At 40.5% G+C, this 16164-nt stretch overlaps 1 pseudogene; it reads left to right on the top strand.

The window, feature by feature from the left end:
* Positions 1–8396: 8396 nt before the first annotated feature.
* LOC100455301 (angiogenic factor with G patch and FHA domains 1-like) lies at positions 8397–12787 on the top strand (annotated as a pseudogene).
* The last annotated feature ends 3377 nt before the right edge of the window (positions 12788–16164 follow it).

Below are 16164 nucleotides of genomic sequence, written 5' to 3'. Positions count from 1 at the left end.
TGTGAGCTCGACTCTGGTTCTGTTGATCTGTTGATAAAATGAGAGTTTGAGTTACTGCCTCCAACTAAACACCCTAGAAGCCTTAGTTCATCCTGAACACACAGGAGCTGAAGTTGCCACCAAACCAAGCTCTGCTCTGTTCTCCAAAGTCCAGGATCTGTAAGGCCCTGGCTGCCAAAGAGCTCCCAGTTTCCTTGCCAGGGCAGATGGTGTTGCTGCCGTCTCTTTTTTACCTTCAAAGAGTCTAGTTTTACCAGATCTAGCTGTGCTGTTTCTGTCTTTGAGCTTAGTTTATTCAGAATTCTTCTCCTCATTTGGATTGGGCTTTGATTCTAGCTCAACATGGAGTTTAGGTGACTCACCTCTTCCAGGCACAGAGTCCCATAATCTGTCTCTGACAAGTATCTGTGGATCAGTCTTTCAAGTGAAGTTCTTCTGCCACTGTCACGAGTGAATATATTTCTCAAAGTGTCCTCGGGAATCTAAGCCATTTCCCATTTCCAGTTTCAAAATAAAACCCCACCAAAGACCATACCTCAGTATCCCTGATTCCAAACCTCCTTTCAGCCTCCATAGGAACAGCCCAAGGCCATACCCTGCCTTTTCATGTGCTCCTCACTGGAATGGGAGGAAGGGGTCTTGCCTTTTTCTTTGAATAATCTCTTCTCACCTGAGCCCTTTTCTGTAAAGGAGATCTGTTGGAAAGAAGGCTGGTCAGTGGGGCATTGGATGGAGGGGCAGTGGGGAATCAGGGTCTTCATTTCCTTTTCCTGTGTTCAAGCTCAAGTGAGAGATGCTCTGTCTTACACGTCCAGATTCAGACTGTGTGTTATCCTGCTGGACCTGCCTTTTATATGCCCGTCAGCTGGCCATGTCTTACTGTTATTGGCTGAATAGTTTTCTTTTTCCTGCTACTCATTAGGGCCTCAATTAGAAAAGTTTCATGCCATATAGTTTTACTAGGGACCTAAACAAAGTTAAGGGGAGACATTTTCTGGGTCTTATCATAGTGTCTGAAAAAAAAACCCTAAAAAACAAAACAAAACAAAAAAACAAAGCCAGGGGCACAGGAATCAGAAGATAAGGGAATCATTTATTCTAATTTCTGTCCCAATTCCTACCTGGAAGTAATTAAGATACTGTTTATTTTCAAGATGCAGAATTAAACATACTTATATTGAAATGTGTCATACATTTTGCAATGAAAGAAAATTTTACATAGTGTTAAAATCATGTTCATGGATATTATATTCTCAAATGCTTGGAAATGTCAAATTAAAATTATGGTTGATTGTATTAGACACATACATATATTATAAAATAAAAATATAGAGAAAAGTAAATATCAAATAAAATGGCCCTTTCTACCTTAACAATAGGGATGATAGTTAGATCAAATACAATGGAATTGAATTGATTAGATTAGAGCTGATGCTAACTTAATCAGCCCCTGATTCCTGAGGTAGCAAAAAGTCTAGGTGGAGAGAGAAAGTTCCCCATTTGTCACCCTTCCTCAGTCATCCTAGGAGCTCCACTTTTTTCTGTAGTATTTATTCAACCTCCCTAGTAACAATGGACTTGGTCCCAAACAGTTAACCCAACTGACCACAAGAAAAACAGCCTAGATCCTGAGTATTCAGCTCCTGTACCCACACAACAGACACCACCTGAGTCCCATCAAAGCCTGTGTGGTTTTGTAACATCCACCATCGAGACATTCCAGAGCAGCCTCTAAAAATTGCTTACACGAGATGGGACAAGGTATGGTGGAGCTCCAGGATCAGGACAGCTGCCTCATCCCTTCCTACTGTGAAGTCTGTATCTGCTGGTTAGAGCTCTCAAATTGTAGAAGGCTTAGTGTATGTCCCAGCAAGTGTCACCTAAAAGGACTTTCTTGTTTTTCCCTCTTCTGAGAAAAGGATGCCGAAATGAGACATTTTATGTCAGAGACTACTTGGCCTCTACTCTAAAATGACTTGGTTGATGGAAGAACTGATTCCCTGAGGAGGGGAAAGATTCAGGGAAGAGCCTGTCCTGGGTGAGTCTGTGTTTCCCCAGCTGTGCCGTCTATGCAAATAGTGCAACCCAAAAAAACATCAGATGGTAGACATACAGACACTGCCTAACAAAACTGTCTGAATTTAAATAGGATTTAAATGGAACTTACAATAGCATTATGTATTGATACCATAATATCATATAAAATTTATTTGACATATAAACAAATTTTGATATATTATTTTATCATAATAACATAAAGCAGTTATTTACACAAGAGCAGATAATGTTCTTAAGTCCCATTAAATTTATATGTTAATGTTGTTACAAAATTTAACTCAATTTTCTTACAAAATTACCTAATACAGTTTTATATGTTATTATGATATCATAAGACATACAAATTATGTCCTAATATATTCTTATGTCATAATACATACAAATTATGATGTTACAATATATTGCGATATCACAATATATGAATTATGATGTCATAATATATTGTGACATCATAATATGTACAAATTATGATGCCATAATATATTGTTATGTTATGTAGATTATGACATATATTGTGATGTCATGACACAAACGATATACTATATTGTGATTATATAATATCATATTTATCATATTTATGATATGATAAAGTTTTGTCAGGTAATTTTATGAAAATATTGAATTAAATTTTGTAACAACTAACATATAAAGAAGCTTACAATCATGGTGAAAGATGAAAGAGAAGCAGGCATCTCACGTGGTAAGAGTGGGAGAAAGAAAGATGGGGGAGAGATACGCCTCACTTTGAACCACCAGCTCTTGTGGGTAATTACCATGACAAGGACAGCAGAGAGCTATGAGAACTCCATCCCTATAATTCAACCACCTTCCATCAGGCCCCACCTGTAACATTAGCGATTAAAATTCAATATGAGATTTGGAACAAACATCTAAACTATATCATATGACCATTAGAAAAACAGATGAAACATTCATGGTTTCTACTGTCCAGATACTTTCATTCCAGAGCAAATGGCTAAATGATTGAATTCAACATTCTGTGGTCAGAAGAGAGAAAGGAGGTGTAGAGGGGCCTTTGGCTGCATTTGTTCCACTTCCCTCAGGCTGTTGTTGTGAGTTCTAATGTTACCACCAGAAAGGCTATTCATGGACAGAAGAATTATTGCTATTGTTGTGATTATTCCTGTTTCTTTTACCTTAGTAAAAATAATTTTTTTAGCTTCTCATATAATTTTCCTAAAAAATCCCTAAGAGTTTGGTTAAATTCCTTGTAATTGTGTGTTATAAAAACTAACAGGGAAATGGCTAAAATAGATTAAAATCACACAAACTCAAGGAGTCAAGTTTCTATTGGGAAGGCTTAGGAAAGACAGAACTGGAAATACTCCACCATCATAGATGTCAGATGCATGGGGCCCACTTTCTGACGCAGCTCTGCCCAGATCCATCCTCTTCTAAGGCCTCATCCAGGTTTGCCCTCACCCTAGAATCCTCTCTCACAGAACTAATTAAAAGAGACCAGAAATTTGAGTGGTGGCTCCTGCTGCCTCTCCTGAGCTGGTGCCCACAATTTCTTGAAAATAAAAAGCTGATAAATGGGAGCCAGGAGATGGAGAGGGTGGGGTTGCCAGGAGCCAGGCAGTGAAAGTTGGTTTGGGTGGCCACCATGGCTGGAAGTTTCCTGTCCATCCAGTGGGGCCAAGTCCAGTAAGGCGCCTCTGCTGGTGGAAGTGCACATGAAGGCCATAGCTCCTGAGGTGAGGAGCAGAGACCCATCTGACAAGACCCCCAATTCAAGGTCGCCCTGCCCACCCCCAGCCTCAGTTTTCCCTTCTGTGTAGGCGGAGTGTTGGCCTTTCAAGGACCTCTGCCTGCACTCCATGAGGCTCCCAGGAGCTAAACACGATGTCCCTGCCCAGTCATGCTCAGAGTTGGGCCAAGTGTCCCATCCCATTCCCTCTGCTTCCCCCAGTGGCTACTCCTGCTGAGAAGTTGGGGTGCTTCATCTTGGACTGAAAGCCTCAGGGAAGAACGGAGTTTCCAGAGGAGCCCCCACCCACCCAGGGAGGCACAATGGGAGCTCCCACGAAGACGGAGGCCCAGCAGGTAGCCCAGCTAAGTGAACAAGCCAAGACAGGCATTGGGAGCACTTTACCAGGAGGGAAAACCCAGCCCCTTGCAGAGCTGGGAGCCTCAGAAACAGCTCAGAAGGCTTGGCCCACAAGTCTCAGTCCCTAAGCAACCTCCTGCAGAGCTCCAGGGCCCAGCAGGCACCGGTGAAGATGGCCTCCTGGAGGCCTCAACTCTTTTTTGTCCCAGTATGCAGGGCTGTCACCATTCCTCCCCACAAAGCTTAACTAGTTTTTCTTCTTTCTGGGGGCTGGGGTCATGGGTAGGCTGGATTGCCATACCCCCAGGAGAGAGGCACCAGGCCAGGGTCCAGGAAAGAGGAAGGAGGGAGCCCCTTCCCCACAGTGACCTGCTCGCCATTCAAGTGCAGAGACAGGCTCACCTCTTGGAGGAGGATGCTGAGGCACAGGCAGGAGCAATGTAGAGAGACACTGGGAAGAGACACCTATCACAGCTCTGAGCTGTCCTCTGGACCTCCAGGGGTGGGGGAAGGAGACCCGCTGGTGATGAAGACAGCTCAGCAGGCTGTGGCTGAGGCTGTTCCCAGGACTGGGAGATGACAGTGACTCAACGCTGTTCACTTCTAGACTGTGCCTTCTGAAAGTGGCCCTTCAGTTACCCCCACAGCTCGACCCCACACCTGTCTGGGATGGCCAGGTAGGCAGAGGCAAGCAGAGACTCAGGGTGAGGGCACTAGGGCGTGTGGGCAGGGACAGAGGCCAATGGGGCAGATGAGGGGAAATTTTCATCTACTTGCTGGATCTGTCCCTTTCCTGGGCTCTACTTTACTATTTACCCTCTGCCTCTGGCTCCCTGGGTGGCTCCTCTTCACTTTCTTGCCTGCTCACTCCAGAAGTCCCAGGGGCTCAGCCCACCACCATCTGTCCCCAGGTTGTAGCTGCCCCTTCCATGTCCATCCCATGAGAACCCTCATCTGCATGAGCACACCTCTGCTCTCCTCTGAAACCAGAAGCCCTATCTGCCTGACAGACACCTCTGCAGCTGGGCAAAGTCCACCTGCTACTGTTCCAGGCCAGAATGCCTGGGCATTATCCCCCTGCCTGCTCTCTCACACCCACTGCCCATCCCCCAAAAATGCTGTTGGTACCCCTTTTACAGCCCCCACAGCCACCCTCCCCTCCTGCTGTGCTGTAGCTTTTGTCTCCTTGTGCCTTAACCCCTCTGTCCATCTGCCCCACGGCAGTCACCTGAACCCCCGATCACTGGTGTGCTCACATCTGCAGTAACAACCTCACCCAGAGCCAACATCTAAGTCCCCACAGGCCAGTCCTGACCGCTTTACTGCTGGAACCCCAGGGCCCTGTGCCCCAATCACTCCCTCTGCAACCTGGGTGCCTGCTCCCACCCCCAGCCTGCCCCCCAGACCCCAGGACATCCAGAGCAATCTAATACACATGTAATACATATGAATTACATAATAATTTGTAATACATCATATTATGTGCAAATTATGTAATATGAATTCATAATACATATAAATTATGATGTCATGATATATTGTGATGTCATAACACATATGAATTGTTAAGTCATAATTATAGTGATGTCATAACACATACGAATTACGATGTCATAATATGGTGTGATGTCATAATACCTACACATGATGACATCATAATATATTGTGATGTCTTAATACAAGCACATCATGGCATCATAATGTGATGTCATAATGGATGCATATTATGATATCATAATATACAATGATGTCACAATACAAAGTGTTTATGATGTCATAATATATTGTGTTATATGAATTATGTGATGTTACATGAATTATGATGCTGTAATATATTGTGATGTCATATCATCTTTATCATATTTATATTATATTTATCATATTTTGATGTTATAAATATATATGAAATATGACGTCATAATATGTTGTGATGTCATATTTATCATATTTATGATATAATAATATAAAATTTTCTCAGGTAATGAGAAGAGCACTGAAAAGAGCATCACATCAGAATATCGAGGTGGGCCTGGAAGTTGGTGGGAGTGTGGCCTGGACGTAGAAGGCGGGACCTGTCTTTGGCTCACCTGCCTTCCCACAGCTCACCTGGAGCTGTGGCACCAGCAGTAGAGCCCGGTCATGGAGTGTGGTGCCCTCAGACTGCTGTCACCCCACCTCTGTGATGGAGAACAAGTTCAGCAGCCTTCAGTAGACATACAAGCTGGACAGCTGGGTGAGGGCTGTGACCCATGGGCAGGGGCAGCAAGGTGGGCAGCCTCTAAGCTCCCATTTATTCTCTCAATGTGCTCTCCTGAGCATCCCATTCTACCTGCAGGGCTTCTGGCCAACCAGACGCAGCAAGGTGGAATTCCACTGCAAAGTGTACAGCAACTTAGTATGTGGAGATGAACAGCAGCAAGGTGGTTTTAATGGCATGCCCTATGCCACCATGCTCAGGGGAGATGCTGCTGCTTGCCAGAAGCATGGGGATGGCAGGCCTGAAGCTCCACTTCACTGAACTCTACCTTCATTATAGAAGTTCTGGAGTAGCCTATGAAAGACAGAATCATGTCATTGGTCAGAAGACAAAATCCTGTACAATGAGTAGTTCTCACTGTAGATATGTAGATTTATTACCCTAAAAACAATGCTAATTTGGCGTTGGTTCATTTAGCACCTGCTATGAACAAATGCCTAAAATTAGAGGCGGTTTCTCCTAAAGTAAGATTACATGAGGCCAAGCGCGGTGGTTCACGCCTGTAATCCCAGCACTTCAGGAGGCCAAGGCGGGCAGATCACGAGGTCAGGAAATTGAGACCATCCTGGCTAACACAGTGAAACCCCGTCTCTACTAAAAATACAAATATTAGCTGTGGGTGGTGGCTGGCGCCTGTAGTCCCATCTACTCGGGAGGCTGAGGCAGGAGAATGGCGTGAACCTGGAAGGCTTGTTGACAAATGATGGTCAACAAGCATGTAAAAAATGTTCAACATTGCCAATGATCAGAGAAATGCTAATTAAAAATCACAATGAAATATTGTACAATTTTTTACAATCACATTTTACACTTTCAAATTTGCTAATTATTAAAAAGCAGGAAAAGGATAGATATTGGCAAGCATACAGAGATTTTTCAGAAAACTAAATAGAATTTCCATTTGATCCAGCACTCCCACTATTGGGTATCTACTTAAAGGAAAATAATTCATTATGTAAAGAAGATACCCACACTCATACATTTATTGCAGCACTATCCACGATAGCAAAGATAGCATATCTTCAATTTAAATTTATCAATCAATTGAAATTTATCAATGACTGACTATACATTTATACCATGGAATACTACTCAGTCACAAAGAGTAAAATCATCTTTTGCAGCCACAAGAATGGAACTGGAGGCCATTATTGTAAGTGAAATAACTCAGAAACAGAAAATCAAATACTGCAGTTTCCCACTTATAAGTGGTAGCTCAATAATACATACACTTGGATATAGAGACTGGAAGAATACACACTGGAGACTCAGAAAGATGGGAGGTTGGTAGAGGGTTTAGGAATGAGAAAATACCTAATTGGGACAATGAGCACCATTCAGATGATTGTTACACAAAAGCCCATACTTCATCACTGTACACCATGTTCCTGTAATGAAACTGCATTTGTACTAACATACTAATAAAGAGAAAAAAACCCTGACTTTTATCAAGAGGGCAGACTGAATAGACCACATAATTTTCACAAATATTTAGATTATGCAGAAAAATAATTTTAATAAAAATAAATACAAAATGATATTGTATTTTAAGAATGGTGTAAAAAGAAAATTTGTTGAATTAGAGTAGTTAGTACTTAGCAGATACGTTAGGCAAGATTGTAAGCCATTAGACATTTGTAGACAGAATATTTAACAGTGTAAAATAAGTAACACAAAGATTCATTGGCAATGACAAATTGACATATTTTAATCATATTAGATGATATTAAAACCATTATAAAGTTTACTATTTTGTGTCATAATAAAGGATCATAACGTTAAATAACTTCTTTTAAAAGTTTGACTAATTAGGCATGTAGATAAATGGGCAGCATGTTGACCAGTATATAGAGGATACACATCATTTTCAAAGACCAAACAAAAATTTAATTCATTTTTATTTATTTTTGGTGGGAGAAGCAGCTGTATTAGCTGGGGATATAGTGGGGTTCTCTCCCTGGGAGGTGGGGCCTTCCACTGGTCACTCGCGACAGTGGTCCAGGAGGCGCCATGCAGTGCTGGGCTCAGCTGGGGCCCGGCCTTGGAGAAGACGAACTGTACAGGGAAGCAGTAGCTGTGGGGTCCTCACCGCCCACTCCGCCCGGCTGTACTGGGTCCCTGGTGCTCCTCAGGTTCCCGCCAAACCGGCGTCTCTATAGGGTAGTTACCATCAGGGCCGGAACCTTCTCCTCAGAACCCAGTTTGACGCAGGCCAGGCATTTCCGCTTCCTCCCCTTGGGCTGGACTTTGCGCTCGGGTTTCTTCCAGTCCTTCCTGCCGCTTTTCTGCCCCAGCTTAAATTCCAGCCTCACGAATGTTCCAGCTGGGAAGGGCGTGTCCACGGTGCCGTCCATACTGGTCTCCCGGAAGGCCACTGCATGGGCGGGTAGATACCTCCAGGGCTACCTGGAGACCATTGCTCTGGGCCCCCTGAGCTCGGCCCCGCCCACGCCCTCCGCTCCCACCCGCGGGGTCAGCGGGATCCGCAGCCATCGCTTGCTTATGCCATCATCCCGGCCCTGTAAAACGAGTGTGCGTCTCTCAGCTCTCCGATCCCGCCGAGAGCGGCTTTCTCCCCTGCCCTGCCCCTGGGGGTGCCTGCCATGCTCGCGAAACGCTGGGCAGAGGTGAAGGAACCGGGAAATGTCCCTTTCTCTCAATTGACCTTAGGATCCGCCTGGTCCTCTCCACTCCCTCCCACCCTGCCCGCACTGTTCACTGGGGCTTGCAGTTTTAGCAAATTTCCCTGCCCACTGCCCTGTTGGGGAAGCAGTCCTGTTGCCCACTCCCACCCTTCATCTCTTTTCTGGCGCATTCTCTCTCCCCACTGGGTCTCAGACACGACCCCTCTCCTTGCTGCTGTTCCTGTCCCCCTCTCTGCCTCCCCTGCTTAGCCTCTTCCCTGAGCGCTTCTCCCTCCCCGTCCTGAATCTCCTGGCTCCCTCGGGGCGCCTCCCATCCCAGAGCCCAGGCAAAACCCACACAATTATTTTAAATGGAACATTTGAATTCCACTGAATTCATGACAGCAGAAACCCATCTGGTCAGATTTAAAGAATTATGAAATGATAATAGCAACTATCAATTCAAAATGTATCCAGGGTTAAGAATGCCCACCATTTTACCAAAAACAACAACAACAAAACCCTGTTATAGATAACAAACTAATTCAGTAGAGTTGCAGGATACAATATTAACATGAAAATCAGTTGTATTTTGATACAGTAACAACAAAATATCTGAAAAAAGGAATAAAAATAATTCCATTTACAATATCACATAGAAAGAAATACATTATTTATTACATAGAATGAGTTTAACAAAGAATATTAAAGATCTGCATACTGAAAACTAAAATGTTGATGAAAGAAATTGAAGAATACAAAATGAGAAATATATACTGTGTTCATGGATTCGAAAAATTAATATTGTTAAAATACCTGTACTACACAAACTCTTCTGCAGAGTTAAATAACTTCCTATCAAAATTTTAATGCCATTAAAATAAATGTAGAACAAACAATTGTAAAATTTGTATGGAGCCATACAATACCCCAAATAGCCAAACACTGATAGGAACAAAAAGGCTGAAAGCCTCAAATTTCCTGATTTCAAACTATATTACAGAGCTATAGTCATCAAAGTACTATAGTATCTACATAAAAACCAATGGAACAGAATAGAGGACCCAGAAATAAAGTCACACATATTCAGTCGAGTGATCTCACATAATTAGGAAAAGATAGACACATCAAGAAATGGTGTGGGGAAAACTAGATATGCATACACGAAAAGTGAAACTTTCTTTTATACCACCACAAAAATGAGTTTAAAATAAAGACTTAAACATAAGAACTGAAATCATGAATCCTCTATAAAAAAATAAGAAAAGTGCTCCTTAACACTAGTCATGGCAATGATGTTTTGGATTCAACACAAAGAAGGCAAGCAACAAAAGCAAAAATTTAAAAGTGGAACTATATCAAAGTAAAAAGTTTCTGCACAATAAAGGAAACAATCAACAAAACATAAATGCAATATATGGGCTGGGAGAAAATATTTGTAAACCATATGTAGGATATGTTGCTATCCAAAATATATTTAATACTACTCAATATGAAGAAAAAAAAAACTTCACAGCAGAATGAAACAAAAACCAATTCCCTGATTAATTGGGGAAAATGTCTAAATAGCCATTTTTTCCAAAGACATACAAATGGCCAGCAGGTATATAAAAAGATTCTGAACATTACTAATTATAAGAGTAATTACAATGAAAATCATAATAAGATATCACCTTATCATGGTTTTAGGATAGCTATTATCAAAAAGTTAAAAGATAAAATGTGTTAGGGTGCAGAGAAAATAGGATACTTGTAGACAGTTGCTGAGCATGTCCATTGGTGCAGCCATTATAAAAAAACAGTATGGAGATTCCTTAACATTTTTAAACTTGATCTACCTTTAATCCCAATTCAGAATATATAGCCAAAGGACATAAAATCAGTATCACCAAGGGAATCTGCACTCCTCTAATACAAACAAATGGATAAACTGTGAGAGAGAGATAATTTCAGCTTTAATAAAGAATGAAATTCTTTCATTTATGACTATATTGATGAATCTTGAAGACACTATGCTAAGTGAAATAAGCCAAATACAGAAAGACAAATACTGCATGATCTTGCATGTGGAATCTAAAAAAAAAAAAAAAACAGAATAGAATGGTAGTTACTACAGGCTAGAAAGGGAGAAATGTGGGAAGATACCATCGAAAGCTGCATACCTTCAGTTATATAATGAAAAACTGCTGGGGACCTAATGTGCAGAATGGTAGTCAGAATTTGTTACAAAATTAGATCTAAAGTGCTTTCACCACACACAAAGAAATGTGTAAAGTATGTGAGGGGATAGATTAACCAGCTTCACTGAGATAATTTAAAGATGTATACATACCTCAAAGCACTCTATTATATATACCCTAAATATATACATTTTTCAATATGTAAATCATAGCTCAATAAATGTGAAAAAAATTAAGAGTAATCGGCAGATCATATCTAGCCACATGTAAACTTTATTGAAAACTCTCTTGGCCGCCGTTTCTGGCTCAACCCAGGAACGGCCCAAGAGCTTCTGGCCCCTTGACTTCTCCAACACTCCTCCTGCTGTTCCTCCAGCTGGGGAAGATGTAATAGTTCCCAGGAGTTTTCTGGTTTCCAGGCCCTGCAGCTCGGGCAGGGCCATCAGTATTCCCCTTGCTCATTGCTTACAACCCTGTATGGCTCCAGGTAACGCATGTCAGGGCATCCTTGTGAGGGCCACAGCAGCCAGCCATGGCCAGGCTGGCTTTTGTTGCTGGCATTCCTGTGGCCTCTGGCTCCGCAGACGTCCTTTAGGGCCCCAGCGCAGCCCCTACTCATATTACCAGTGAAGGCAATGTAATGCAGAAGACACTGAGGAGGAAAATGAGAAAAAACATTGGCCCCTGTGTGTTAGGGTAATTGCCATTAGATCACCTGTGTTGTATATGGGGTCACTGTTTATTATTACTGCTGTAAAACCTGCTACAATTGGAAGAGAAAATGATCTGGAGCATACTCTTTGAATCCCTGAAGTTGGTGTCAGTAAGTTTCAGGCAGAAATTTGACCATGACTAGCAAAGTTATGTCCTTGTAGATCAAGACGGTCAAAATGGAACAATTGTTAGTGAAAAACAGATTGTTCAAGTGAAAGCTAAATGTGACCCTTACATACTTGAGCATACATAGACATGAAATGAAAATTGGAGAGACTGTGTTACCCTTTCACATTCACCCTGGCAGTGATACCTGTGATGGCTGTGACCCACAGCAGGTCAGAGCTCACATTCACCTTGATAAGAAAGGTGAATGTTTGTTGGTCCAACACTAAGAAGAAAAAGATTTGGAAATAAGAAAATAATTTTAAAAATATGAGTAAAATATGGTTTACAGAATACAGACTACGAAGATGAATAGACACTAAAGCTTCCAAAATATAAAAATAGAGCTGGAAAATGTAGTGAGAAGATTGGAAGTGAAGGAACTTTCCAAAAAGATGATGTTTCTGCATCTATTCATTCTGAAATTACTGACAGCAACAAAGGTCGGAAGATTTTGAAGAAGATGGGTTGGAAAAAACCAGATGGACTGAGGAAGATGATGGGGGAATGAAAACTCCAATTTAGTGTCAGGTTCACCAACACACATAGGCTCGGGGACAGGAAATCTATCCTCAAGTGAAGATGTTCACCTTCTCCAAAACAAAACAAACAAACAACAACAACAACAACAACAAACTGGGACAAAGCATGAGAGAGGTTTGCTGAAAACTTCCCAGAAACTAAACCTTGAAAAGATGACCCAGGAACCATGCCTTGAGTAAAAGGGACTGTAGAGTGAAGGTTAATCATAGAAAAAAATCTCAAGCTTTTTAAAAAATAAAATTTGGAAACACTTATTTTATTTTATTTTTTGCAGAACATTTCTCCCCAAAAAAGTCTGTGGCACAGGGGAACTCTGTCACAGTTTACCTCTTCCTGATTTTGAAATGTGTAATAAAGTTTAGTTTGCAGCTTTTTAAAACCAGCTTTTAAACTAATAAATAATGACTGAATCAAGTTATACAGTAAGTGGGCTACAGTTTACAGGGCACAGATGAGTTTATCAAACTCCATTATTTTATCTTGTAATTTACAACTTCAATATAAGCAAAAAGTCGTATATGCAAAACGCATATAACAACTAATAACTTAAATGTACATTTTTCTTTGTCTCCACATAGTCGTGGTAAGGCACACAGCAAAAAAAAAAAAAAAGTTTATAAAAATAAATCTGACTATATGCATCTTTGTTTATGCCCTTTAGAACCTAGATAAAAGAACTTCTTGTACTTGAAACAGCCTAAGTAATATTATTGAAGAACTAATGAACAGGTGACATATTGTAGAAAATTAGTCTGTTATTGTTGTCTTCTGTGAAGAATCTGTTTATTTGTGCTATATATTCAGCATTTATATTTGGCTTGTTTCATAGCTAATGAGATATTTAGATATGAACAACTGAGTACAGTGTTGAAATAATGTGCTGGCATTTGTAGTTTTCATAAATATTGCAGGCAGTGGAGTTGTGCCAGAGAAATCTGATTTCTAGAACAAAAGGAATACTTAGCCAAGCTCTCAAGTTTAGGATATTTATTGAAAATGTCCTCAATTGCAATAAAAACATTATAACATTAAAAAAACCTCTTTTGAAAAATTCTGAATTAAACAAAAAATTCAAATGATGCCTTTTATGGAGGTAGGGAAGTGCTAATGAGGTAGAATGGCAATTGAAGTCAAAAGATCTTAATTCAGGTAAATAATTTTGCCCATATTAGTTTTATGTTAAATGAAACAATAATTGTAACCATATACTATCTACTGCAGTGCAGTATTTCAGAAATTCGTGCATAACATAATTAATTTTCTAATGGTAAAAAAGGAATCACATTCTATGAATTATTAAGGGAGGAGACCACCCCTCATATTGTCTTATGCCCAATTTCTGCCCCCAAAGAAAGAAGAAGTAAAAACTAAAAGGAAGAAATGAAATCCACAGGCAGACAGCCCATTGCTGCACCCTGGGCCTGGTTAAAGATCGATCCCTGATCTAACCGGTTATCTATAGGTTTCAGACATTGTATGGAAAAACATTGTGAAAATCTCTTTCCTGTTCTGTTCAGTTCTGATTACTGGTGCATGCAGCCCCCCAGTCATGTACCCCCTGTTTGCTCAATCGATCATGACCCTCTCATGCAGACCACCTTAGAGTTGTAAGCCCTTAAAAGGGACAGGAGTTGCTCACTTGGGGAACTCAGTTTTTGGAGACGTGAATCTTGCCAATGCTACCAGCTGAATAAAGCCCTTTCTTCTTTAACTAGGTGTCTGAGGGGTTTTGTCTGCGGCTTGTCCTGCTACATTATTACAATATGGTCTATGGAAGAGAGCAATATTTCAAATGAAGAAACTTGGAATTTCTCATGAGGGGATGATCTATGCCATAGAAAATCTACGTAAAATATTTTACTCATGTATGCAACTGTTGACATTTCTGCTTTTTAGGAAAACAACATGCTTTAAAACCTTAATGCAGATACTAAAATCACCAATAGTTACAAGAATTCACAAAATGCCTAATATAGTTGAAAGAAAATTATGGAAACTTTTCATGACCAGAAGAAAATAAAGGTAATGATCCAGAGAAGTATCAACCTAAGAGGCCATTGCTCCATTCAGGTGCATCTGATCAGAAGGATGTCAGATCCATGTGTGTTGCTCAGCTTCTGACAAGTCATATGGAATAAACCCAGATAAACTGCCTGCAGGCATCCCAAGTATGCTGTGTTCCATATGTGAGAACTAAATTATGAATTACATTGCACAAAAGGAGATACACTACTAGTGTGAAGCCTTAAATAAATTATACGGCACATAAAACTCAGATATGAGGTTTATATTTAAATGTTTGCCAACATAATAAAAAAACATGAAACCAAAATACTGTGGGAAAAAACTATGAGCTTGTCCAGTCATATTTGGAAAAGAGGCAAATGGAAAGTAAACTATTGAAAATGTAGTAAAACAATTTAATGTACAGCATACAAATTACACATTAAAATAGACTGAGCTGATGAGCAGTCTACTACACTAAAATGTTGAGCACAATTAATGTAGTCATATACTTTATAGAGTGCAAACTAATACAAAATACAAATATATTTATATATGAAGATTAGATGAGAAGAAGTGAAAATGATTTAATTGTTTTACTAGATTATATAAACAGGAAGGCAATATTCAAAGGATTGGTGACTCATAAGTTTCAGAAATTGGAAACAAGACATGAATCCTATTAAAGTTTAGTGTGTAATGTGTCAAAAAAGATAAAAAATACTTAAAGAATGATTTTGGTTATTGTGAATGGTGCTTTAATAAACATGGGAGTCCAATTATCTTTTTGAAGATTGATTTCATTTCCTTTTGACATATAACCAGTGGTGAGATTTCTGGGTCATGTATATGGTAGTTCATTTTATAATTTCTTGAAAAACCTCCATGCTGTCTTCCCTAATGATTGTACCAATTTACACTCTCACCAATAGTGTATAAGTGCCCATCTACAGATGAATGAAGAAAATGTTACACACACACGCACACACACACACACACGCACATGAATAATGTTCAGTAATAAAACAGAATGAGCTATCATTCATGTTAACATTGATGTATCTAGAGGACATTATGTTAAGTGAAATAAGCCAGTCACAGAAAGAAAAAGACCACATGATGTCAATCATATGTGAAATCTTAAAAAATTGATCTCATAGAAGTAGAGGGTAGAATGGTGGTTACCAGAGGCTAGGGAGAGTGAAGAGATGAAGGGATGGGGAGAGGATTGTCAAAGTTCCAAAGTTACAGTTAGAGAGAATAAATTCTGGTGTTCTATTACATAGTAGGGTGACTATAGCTAATAATAATGTACTATTCTGTTGGAAACAGGCCCCCAAATCTGGCCATAAACAGGCCCTCAAATCTGGCCATAAACAAAATCTCTGCAGCACTGTGACATGCTCGTGATGGCTATGACACTCACGCTGAAGGTTGTTGGTTTACCAGAATGAGGGCAAGGAACACCTGGCCCACCCGGGGCGGAAAATCGCTTAAGGTGTTCCTGAACCACAAGCAATAGCATTAGCAATCTGTGCCTCAGGGACA

Source organism: Pongo abelii, chromosome 18 (assembly GCF_028885655.2).
Source record: "Pongo abelii isolate AG06213 chromosome 18, NHGRI_mPonAbe1-v2.0_pri, whole genome shotgun sequence".
Taxonomy (NCBI): Eukaryota; Metazoa; Chordata; class Mammalia; order Primates; family Hominidae; genus Pongo; species Pongo abelii.
Note: the sequence above shows the minus strand (reverse complement) of the source record. Positions and strands in the feature narration are given on the sequence as shown.